The sequence below is a fragment of the Phyllostomus hastatus genome, unplaced genomic scaffold, assembly GCF_019186645.2.
Source record: "Phyllostomus hastatus isolate PE091 unplaced genomic scaffold, TTU_PhHast_1.1 phas_contig_17, whole genome shotgun sequence".
NCBI lineage: Eukaryota > Metazoa > Chordata > Mammalia > Chiroptera > Phyllostomidae > Phyllostomus > Phyllostomus hastatus.
Window position 1 is genome coordinate 38,192,590 of NW_025333664.1, and position 10,307 is coordinate 38,202,896.

Sequence of the window (10,307 nt, forward strand, 5' to 3'; positions counted from 1 at the left end):
GAAACATGCAAGTTTATAAGACATTGAACAGACACACTCTGGGTACTAAAAATATGAAAATAATGGCTGCTCTTACTGAGCTCTTCTCCCAAGGACTCCATGAAGTGGTGCTTTAATGTCCTCTTTTAGGGAAGAGAAAAAAGGCTTGAGAGGTTAAGTAAAATAGCACACAGACCGAAGGGACTGATCCTGTCTATGCTGGACCCGTCTCTGCAATAGCCCTGCCCAGTCTGCAGTGTGGTGTGAAATGGAGGATGAGCTCTCCCAGGCCAAAGGGTCCTTGAACCCAGAATGGGGACCTATTTTCTGACCTGAGCCAGGCACTTCCTACACGTGCTGCTTGGACCTCCCTCCTTTGGTGTGTGGATAGTTCTTTGCTGGTCTCCCAGGTAAGGGTTCATAACTTGAGGTTGTTCTGTGCAAAGAAGTGAGTATAAGAGTATAATTGTTTTTCAGGGGAGGGGCCTGAAGCATCAACAAATGTTTAAAGGGGTGTGTGAGCCAAAAAGCAGTAACAAACCCTGTTCAGATTAGAGGAGAGACCTTTCTAGAGCAGGCTGGGTGGTTGTGACAGTTTCAAAAGGAATGACTCAGTAAATATTACCTTTAAAATGTTTTGTTTTTAATTGACATAATTTCAGGTTTGATGGAAGATTTGCAAGAGGACAAAGAATTCCCAGATACCCTTTATCCTTGTTCCCTAAATATTAATATTTTACACATTTGCCTTTTTCTTGCTCTCTTTACACACATTATACATACATGTACACACACTTTTTCTGAATAATTTAAAAGCAAGTTGCAGATACCATGTTCCTTTACCCTTAATATTATGGTATGCATTTCTTAAAGTAAGAAATGTTCTTACCTCGCCACAGTACAATGATCAAAATCACATAAGTTAACCTTGACCCCATGCTGTTATCTGATCTACAGACCTAATTCACATTTCAGTAATGGTTCTAACATTGCCCTTTATAGCATAAAAAATCAAGATTAAGCATTGTGTTCAGTTGTCATGCTTTCTTAGTCTTTTATGATCAGAAACTGCCCTGGTCTTTCTTAATATGGACATTTTTTATAAGTACTGGCAAGTTGATTTGCAGAATGTCCCTGAACTTGAGGGTACCTGTTGTTTCCTTCTGTTTAGCATTCTGTTAGGTACTTTGGCAGAAATACTACAACATGATGCTGAGTTCTTCTCAGCCCATCATTTAGGAAGCACATGCTGTCCACTAGTCCCATTTCTAGCAAATTTAACTTTGATTTTTTAGTTTTTGCAAATAAGTACGTTGTGGGGAGATTCACTGAGTTGATGTAATATTCTGTTACTGCTCAGACATTCCAGCACTAGTTTTAGCATCCAAACAGTGTTCTTTTGGCCTGCTACTGTGAAGAGGAAAGCTGTCCAGGCTTCCTTGAGGAAGCCCCTTTTAAAGCTGGGTTACCAATGCCTGTTCTTTTTTTGTGTGGTGATAACACTGAGCACTAAACTCAAGAGACAGCCTGGTATGTTAAGTAGTAAGTAGGTCTTTCACATCTGTCACCCTTCAGTAAATGCTGGCTAGTGTTCCTGCATTCCTACTGCTGCTTCAGGACATAGCAGCAGTGTCATAGGAAAGTGGAGGTACTTCAGTTTGGCTCCAGTTACTCAGTGCTTTGTAGCTTTTGCATCTCAATATTTACCAGAGCTATCTGATGACAAAAAGAATAAAGAATTTGTTAGCTACCTAATGTTACATAAGGAACCACCACAAAATCTAGTGTTTTAACACTATAGTTGTATATTTTTTCTTTGGGTTGTGTGGGTTTTTCAGGTGGTTCTCTCCACATGTTGCCTCCTGGGTCACTGGGGAAGCAGCCAATACCTGGGAGTTCAGATGGTAGTGCTGACCAAGGGTCTTGGTCAGTCCTCTCCCAGGTGGGCCTCTGCATGGGGTTGCTTAGACTGCCTCATGACATGGAGTCTGGGTTCCAAAATGAAGCATTCTTCTGACATTCCAGGAAAACAAATTTCAATTGCAAGTGCTTATCAAGCCTTTGCTTATAACATACTTATTACTGACCTATTGGCTGGAACCAGTCACATACATGCCCAAGCTTCTAGTCCACATGGGAGGGATTCAAAAGGGACAAATACCAGGATATATTCATGAGGGGGCCCACCAAAGTACAGTCAACTACAAAAGGCTACTATAGAAATGTCATATAAAGCTCTTAACACCCAGATGGCAGCAGCCCAGCTGAGACTAGCTCCCCTTTGGGACCTCTGGGTAGGCCATAGCTAGTGGAGACCTCACCCATGCTGGGGATTTTAGTAAGAGTGCTATTAGTGGCCATAGTGCAGGAGTCCTGGGGTGGGCACAATCTTGTTTTTTTATTTTGTTTTTGGGCCTGTCTCAAATGGGAATGGGACAGAAGAGTGAGACAGATGAGGTGAGAGAGAGGCCTCTCCCTGAGGCCTGGCTGTGGTTCCTCCTCAGAATCTGAAGACCTCCCCTTATACCCATCCTATAGTAAATAGCCCCTCCCCCTTTTAAAGTTGTATTGAAATATGATTTACATACCATAAAATTCACTAATTTTAAATGTACAATTCAGTGATATTTTTAGTACATTATTGTAAAGTTGTATAACCATCACCCAGTGCAGTGTTAGGAAATAGGGATGAAAAGATCCCTGGTGCTCATTTGTAGTCAGTTTCATGCCTACCCCAGCCCTAGATAAACTAATCTGTTATCTGTCTATAGATTTGCCTTTTCTAGGCAACATGTCTAATGACATTTTTTTTTGCTTTACCTCAACTTGTGGTTTCTGTTATCAGCTACCAGAGTCTTCTCTAACCCAAAGGAGCCAATCACTTTAGATATTTTGGTATAAAGTATCCAAGGCCTTTTGTTTTACGCACATAAGTCTTTGCAATTGCCAACTTTTTTCACATACTATTTTTAAAAATTAACCATGATCATACTTTATATCTTGTTCTACTATATGTATTTTTTCTGTTGTTTTTTTTTTTAAGTAATCACAAACAGCATTCTAAGGTATCAAACATTGAAAAAAAATCATGTATGATACTATTGTATTTTATTACAGGAGTGTACCATAATTTTAAAAATCCCCCTTGTTTTCAATTTATTATTGTAAAGAATACTGCATTAAACATTCTTGAAGCTAAATCTGGATGAATATCCATGACTCTTTCTTTAGAACACATCCCAATAAGTGGAATTATTGTGTTAAAGGAGATACAATGTCTCAAAGTGCAATTAATAGTAATAATAATGTCTTGTTTACTGAGTGTTTGTCATGTGCATGCACCATCTAAGAGCCTTGAACAACTCAGAAATATATTTAAATCTCACAATAGTTCCCTGAGGAGGGTACTATTATAATTCTCATTATCCTCAGTGAAAAAAACCTGAGGCACAGAGAAATTTACAGTAATTTGCCCAAAACTTCACAGCTAGTAACTGATAGGACCTAAGAGTCTGGCTCTAGAACCTTTAACTACAAAATTTTTTTTTAATTTCTAATTCAACCCATTGTACTATATCTACAATTCTTACTTTTTAATAAACAATTTATGTAGTTCAAGAAGAAATTTCAGAGCAGAGTTGGAAAGCTACATTTCTCATTTTAAAAATTACTACTATGAAGCTACCATGATCAAGGTAATGATAACTTTTATGAGCCCAGCATTATCCTCAAACCAGCCAAAGACATTACAAGAAAAAAAAAACTATAGACCATTAATTTTCAATTTTTCACCTCATGGCACACATAAACTAATTACTAAAATGCTCCAGCACTCCAGAAAATATATTTTTTGCAAATCTGACCAAAAAAGATATAATTTTAATTCATTCACACTGCATGACTATTATTGTATTGGCTGTTGTCATTTTATAAAATTCGACAATCTAAGGGAAAAAGGTCAGTGTCCCTGACTAGTCAGATATTGCATGTTTTAAAAATTCTTGTGGCATGTCATTTGAAAACTCCTATGCAACAATATTTCTCATAAGTATAGATACAAAAATCCAAAATATTAGTAAACCATCCAGCAATTTTTTAAAAATTACATATCAGGACCAAGTGGGATTTATCTCAGGTATGCTAGATTGATAGGTTCAACATCAGAAAATCGATTGCTGTAATTCATCAACAGGCTAAAGAAATCACATGATCACATCACATGATGCAGAAAAAAGCATTTGACAAAATCCAAAACTCATTTATGATAATTCAGCAAAGAACAAATAGAGGAGAACTTCCTGAACTTGGTAAAGAATATCTACAAACAGCCTACAGCTCAACATTTTGCTTAATGGTGAGAAACTAGAAATTTCCAGCTAAGATCAGGAGTAAGACAAGAATGTTCTTTTGCACCATTGCTTTAACACTGTACTAGAAGTTCTAACTAATGCAATAAGAAAAATGGAATAAAAGGTATGCATATTGGGAAAGATAGTAAAACTGTCTCTTTTGCAGCTGACATTATTTTGTAGAAAATTTGGAAGAACTGGTCCCCATACCCTGCAAAAGGAACTAATAAGTGAATAGCAAGACTGCAAGATACAAGGTCAGTCTGTTACTTTTCTATCTGCCAGCAATGAACTAGTAGAATTTGAAATTAAAAACACAGTACCACTTACATTAACACCACCCCCAAAAGAAACACTTAGATATAGATCTAACAAAATATATACAAGATCTTTATGAGGAAAATGACAAAACTGTGATGGAGGAAATTAAAGAACAAAATAAATGGGAAATGATTCTATTAATGAATAGAAAAAATTATTGTCAAGATGTCATTTCTTCCTAACTTAATCTGTAGATTCAATGGAGTTTCAAACTCACAACTTACTATTTTTTGGACATCAACAAAATGATTCTAAATTTTATATGAAGAGCCAAAAGACCCAGAGTAGCCAACACAATATTGAAGGAGGACAAAGTTGGAGGACTGACATTATACTACAATAATTAATACACTATGATATTGGTGGAAAAAAAAAAAAGAAATAGATTAATGGAATAGACAAAAGCCAGAAATAGACCCACATTAATATAGCCAATCAGTAGTTGACAAGGAGCAAAAGCAATATAGTGGAGAAAACATGTCTTTTCAACAAATTGATGGAACAGCTAATATCCACATTTAAAAAAAAAGAATCTAGACTTAGAACTTACAACTTTAACAAAAATTAAAAAGGATCATAAACATAAAGTATAAAGTGCAAAACTGTAAAACTCCTAGAAAATCTGGGAGAAAATTCAGATTTTGAGAATGAAGATGACTTTTTAGTTACAAACCAAAGGCACAATCCATGAAAGAAAAATTTCATAAGCCAGACTTCATTAAAATTAAAAACATCTCCTCTGTAAAAGGCACTGTCAAGAGATGAAAAAGACAAGCCTAACACTGACAGTAAGTCTTTGCAAAGCACACATCTGATAAAGGAGTGTTATCCAAAATATTTAAAGAAATCTTAAAACTCCACAATAAGAAAATGAACAACTGAATTTGAAAATGAGCAAAAGACTGACCTTTTGCCCAAGATGGAGGCATAAGTATATACACTCCCTCCTCACACTATGAAAAGAACAACAAATTAAAAAAAAGAAATCAGAGGAGGAAGATGGCGATGAGATAGGAGGGAGCAGATTCCACTTCCTCCTGCACATGGGAGAAAAACCTAGCTGATCTACTGGGGAACGGAGCAAACAGCCAACTGTACCCCAGCATATATGAAAATAAGAGACCAAAAATTGTAGCGGATACTGAAAAACCAGACGAGTAGGTGGGAGTGGTGAACACCAGGATACCCACTGAAAGAGGAAACCCAACAACAAGGGAACCACCAACAGATAACAGAAGAAGGCGAAGGAGGGAGTGGAAACCACACAAACCTCAATCCAGGACTTATCTAGAAATACAACTAAATAGTGGAGAAACTACCCAGTACAAACAATTGAACAAGAGAAAGAGAGAATCCTCAAAAACCTTGTACACATGGAAGAACCAGCTTCAATACAACCTGCCCTCACCAGCACAAAATACAAGAGGTGGTGGACAGAGCAACCCTCAGTTAACCAGCTGGTGAGAAGGACCCACCAAAGAAAGACCCAACAACAATCAAAACCCAAAGACAAACACAGAACCAACTTAAACGACAGCCCAAGACCAGTGAGCTCAGGAGATCAAGGAGACTGCACCACTGAATCTCACAGGTATTTTACCACAGAAGATCACACCATAAACCCAGGGAGCCAGAACAGATCAATTTAAGAAGCTGAAGCTAACAAGAAGAGTCTCACAAATGATGGGAAGACAAAGAAACAATCCGCAAATGAAAGGAAAGGAGGAAGGCTCAGAAACAATGCTAAATGAAATAGAGGCAACTCAACTATCAGGTATTGAGTTCAAAGCAACGGTTATCAGGAAGCTCAATGAGCTCACAATGAGCTACCAGAAACTACAGGGAAACTAGAATGAACTCACTGCAAACGATATCAACATGAAAAAGGAAATAGAAACTATCAACAAGGGCCAAAAGGAAATGAAGAATACAATTTCTGAACTGAAGAACACAGCAGAAGGAACCAACAGCAGCATTGATGAAGCAGAAGATGGGATCAGTGAGCTGGAGGACAAAGTAGAAAAAAACACCCAAAATGAGCAAGAAAAGGAAAAGAGGCTCAGAAAGAATGAAGAGGGATTAAGAGAAATGCAAGACAATATGAAATGTAATAATATCCGTATAATAGGGATACCAGAAGGAGAAGAAGAGCAAGGGATAGAAAACCTATTTGAAAAAGTACTGATGGGCCCCTGGCTGGCATAGCTCAGTGGATTGAGCGCGGGCTGGGAACCAAAGTGTCCCAGGTTCGATTCCCAGCCAGGGTACATTCCTGGGTTGCAGGCCATAACCCCCAGCAACCGCACATTGATGTCTCTGTCTCTCTCTCTGTCTCTCTGTCTCTCTCTCCCCCTCCTTCCTCCCTTCCTCCCTCCCTCCCTCCCTCCCTTCCCTCTCTAAAAATAAATAAATAAAATCTTTAACAAAAAAAAGGAAAAAGTACTGATGGAAAACTTCCTTAATTTGATGAGAGGAAAAAGTCACATAAATCCAGGAAACACAGAGAGTTCCAATCAAGAGGAACTCAAAGAGGCCCACTTCAAGACACATAATTAAAATGGCAAAATTCCAAGACAAAGAGAGAATCTTAAAGGCAGTAAGGGAGAAATGAAGTAACATACAAGAGAGCCCCAATAAAGTTAGCAGCTGACTTCTCAATGGAAACACTCCAAGCCAGAAGAGAATAGCAAGAAATATTCCAAGTAATGAGAATCAGAGGCCTTCACCAAGGCTACTCTACCCACCAAGGCTCTCAATCAAGAAAGAAGGACAAATAAGGAGCTTCCCAGACAAAAGAACTCTAAAATAATACACTTAAACCAAACCAGCTCTGCAAGAGATGCTAAAGGAACTCCTTAAGGAAAGGAAGGAAAAGGGGAGAGGGGGAGAGAGCGAGGGGGCGGGGAGATAGTGCAACACAGTTGCAAAAATGGCAATGAATAAGTACCTATCAATAATAACCTTAAATGTAAGTGGATTAAATGCTCCAATCAAAAGACATAAAATAGCCAAATGGATAAGAAAGTATGACCCACACATATGCTGCCTACAGGAGACCCACTTCAGGACAAAACACCTACACAGACTGAAACTGAAGGGCTGGGAACAAATTTTCCAAGCAAATGGACAGGAAAAAAAAAAAGCTGGGGTAACAATACTCATCAGACAAAAGACGTCAGAAAAAGGGCCATAAAGAGAGACCCAGAAGGTCACTTCATAATACTCAAGGGAAGAATCCACCAAGAAGACATAAACATTGTAAATATATATGCACCCAACATAGGAGCACCCAAATAAATAAAGAAAATACTAGAGGACTTCAAGAAAGATATGGACAGCAACACAATTATAATAAAGGATTTTAACCCTCCACTGTCAAAAATGGACAGATCTTCCAAACGAAATATCAACAAAGATATTATGGTATTGACCAATGCCCTAGATGAAATGGACTTAACTGATATATATATATAGAGCCCTTCATCCCAAAGAAGCTAAATACACATTCTTTTCAAATGCACATGGAACATTTTCAAAGGTAGAACACATGATAGGACACAAAACAAGCCTCAACAAATTCAAGAAAATTGAAATCATACCAAGCATTTTCTCCAACCACAAGGGACTGAAACTAGAAACCAAACCTAAGGGAAAGAACGCAAAACACTCAAAATCATGGAGATTGAATAGCATGCTACTAAACAATGAATGAGTCAAGAATGAAATTAGGGAAGAAATAAAAAAGTTTCTGGAAACAAACGAAAATGAACTCACAACAACCCAAAACTTATGGGACACAGCCAAGGCAGTTCTGAGAGAGAAGTTCATAGTGATACAGGCCTACCTAAAAAACATAGAAACATTTCAAACAAACGATCTAACCCTACATCTACAAGAACTCGAGGAACAACAACAGACTGCCCAGGGAAAGTAGAAGGAAGGAAATAACCAAGATCAGAGGAGAATTAAATGACATAGAGACTAAAAGCATAATTCTAAGGATCAATAAATCCAGGAGCTGGTTTTTTGAAAAAATAAACAAAATCAACCAGCCTTTAAGCAGACTCATTAAAAACAAAAAGAGAGGACCCAAATATACACAATCAGAAATGAAAGGAGAGATTGAAACTGACACCACAGAAATACAAAGGATTTTAAGAAATTACTATGAAGAACCGTATGCCAAGAAATCTGAAAACCTAGGTGAAATGGACAACTTTCTAGAAAAATATAACCTTCCAAATCTCAATGAAGAAGTAGCAGAAAGCCTGAACAGACCAATAACAGCAGATGAAATTGAAGCAGTAATCAAAAAACTCCCGACATACAAAAGTCCTGGACTGGATGGTTTCACAGGAGAATTCTACAAAGCATTCAAGGAAGAGCTAACCCCTGTTCTTCACAGACTATTCCAAAAAATCCAAGATGTTGGAAGACTCCCAAACTATGTTTATGAAGCCAGCATCATCCTAATCCCAAAACCAGATAAAGACACAACAAAGAAAGAAAACTTCAGGCCAACATTGCAGATGAACATAGATGCTAAAATCCTCAACAAAATACTGGCAAACCACATCCAACAATACATTAAAAAGATCATACACCATGACCAAGTGGGATTCATCCCAGGGATGCAAGGATGGTTCAATATTCGCGAATCAGTAGATGTAATACATCACATAAACAAAAGCAAAGACAAAAATCACATGACCATATCAATAGATTTGGAAAAAGCATTTGATAAGATACAGCATGCATTTATGATAAAAACACTCAGCAAAGTGAGAATAGAGGGGGCATTCCTCAACATAATAAAGGCCATGTATGAGAGACCTACAGCCAACATCATTCTCAATGGGCAAAAACTAAAATCTTTTCCACTAAGGTCAGGAAGAAGACAAGGCTGTCCACTTTCACCACTTCTATTCAATATAGTATTGGAAGTTTTAACCACAGAGATCAGACAAGAAAAGGAAATAGGCATCCAAATAGGAAAGGAGGAAACAAAACTGTCACTGTTTGCAGATGACATGATAGTGTACATAGAAAATCCTGTAGACTCCACCAAAAAACTGCTCAACCTAATAAATGAATTTGGCATATGTATACATATGTATATTACGTACTTTTAAAAATAAGTTTTCCTAAATATTTAGACATGCTAGTTTCTACATTAAAAGACTGCACTGCCCTGGAGTATTCTTTATTAGGTGAATAAGAAGAAACGTAGAGGCCTCACTTTGGTTCAAAAACCAACTGTAAAGCAGAAGATAAGAAATTTACTAGAATATTGTATATAATAGTAATTTAAGGTTTTAGTGGATTAAGAGATTGAAATGAGTCCGGAATAGAGTTACTTAAAAAGTGTCAATTCAGTCACAGTCTACCTTAATAAAAGTAGAATGTCAAACTGGAGAGGAAAACTTCTCACTCAGCCTACATGTACAACCTCTGTTTTAGTGCTAGTGCTGTTCTTTAGGGACAAACAAAATGATGAATGTCCAGAGAAGATGGCTAGAATGGTGACAGCTCTTGAAACCATACCACCATATGCAGAAAGGTAAGGTAGTAAGACTGTTTAGCCTGGAAGAACCTAAAGATTAAGGAGAAGGTTATCATTTATCTTCAAATGAAATGGGATGTTCTGCAGGGAGGTAG